This window comes from Equus quagga, chromosome 9 (assembly GCF_021613505.1).
Source record: "Equus quagga isolate Etosha38 chromosome 9, UCLA_HA_Equagga_1.0, whole genome shotgun sequence".
Taxonomy (NCBI): domain Eukaryota; kingdom Metazoa; phylum Chordata; class Mammalia; order Perissodactyla; family Equidae; genus Equus; species Equus quagga.
Genome location: NC_060275.1, coordinates 63,856,788 through 63,857,942, shown reverse-complemented (window position 1 = coordinate 63,857,942; position 1,155 = coordinate 63,856,788). Strand labels below are relative to the sequence as shown.

General features: G+C 42.8%; 1 pseudogene; it reads right to left on the bottom strand.

The window, feature by feature from the left end:
- Nucleotides 1-19: 19 nt before the first annotated feature.
- On the bottom strand, nucleotides 20-918 carry LOC124244652 (olfactory receptor 14I1-like; annotated as a pseudogene).
- Between the last annotated feature and the right edge of the window lie 237 nt (nucleotides 919-1,155).

Genomic DNA, 1,155 nt, shown 5'->3' with positions numbered 1-1,155 from the left:
TTAGCAGAGACCAGGTGTTCTACTTTTGCAGAGGATTTATCTTCCCAAACAGTCTCCAGACAGCACCTTTGATCTCCTTGTTTCTAAGACTGTATATGATGGGATTCAGGAAAGGAGGCAAAACTGTATATTCATCAAATCTCGAATGGAAGAAGTTTTGGTAATTGACCCTAAGGCAGCAAAGAGCCCTGTGGTGAGGAAGAGGATGATGACAGCCAGCTCGTCTCTCTCCTGAAGGGCTTCTGAGCACTGTTGAGAAGATCCGGATATAGGAGGTGGTTATAAGAATAAAGCATATCAGCACCAAGCTGGAGCTCAGAGCTAGGGTCACAAACTCAACAAAGAAAACATCACAGGAAACCAGGGCCAACATGTGAGGGATGTCACAGAAGAACTGGTGGATCATGTTGGATCTTGAAATGGGCTCCCAAAACATGTTCCCAGTGTGGACTGCTGCATAAGAAAAACAACTTAGCCAGGCAATGACTGCCGTCTTGTGGCATTTTCCTGATGTCATAGTGGCTCCATATTGGAGGGGGTGGCAAATGGCAACATAGCGGTCATAGGACATGACAGTGAGAAAGGCCAGTTCAGCAGATGCAAAAGCAAAGAAAAAGTAGACTTGAGCCGCACAGCCAAGATAAGAGATGGAGCTGCTGTGCGTCAGAGAGCTGTGGACTGACTTAGGCACGGTGACTGAGATGTAGCACAAATCCACAAAAAGGAGAGGTTCCTTAGGAAGAAGTACATGGGCGTGTGAAGATACTGATGAAGAGTAATGAGCATGATGATGAGAAGTTTCCCCACCAGAGCTGCCGGATAAATCAGCAGAAACAGTCCAGCAAGTAGCATCTGTAGCTCCCAGACATCAGAAAACCCCATGAGCAGGAATTCTGTCACTTCCACGAGATTGTCCATTGGGTAGGTAAATCTATGTCCTGATTGTTAGCAGAAAAATATGAAAAGATTAAAAATGAGGCAAATAAAAATGAACACAATGTTGTATTAATACAATGTTATAAAAATAATATTCCTCTAATTGAAGTAGTCAATATCTTCTACATTGCTTAAGCAAATGGAGTGACGGTAGATGAATTTTTCACATAAGAAGATTCTGAGTGAGGTATGTCTAAGACTTTAATAGTTAAGTAAGTA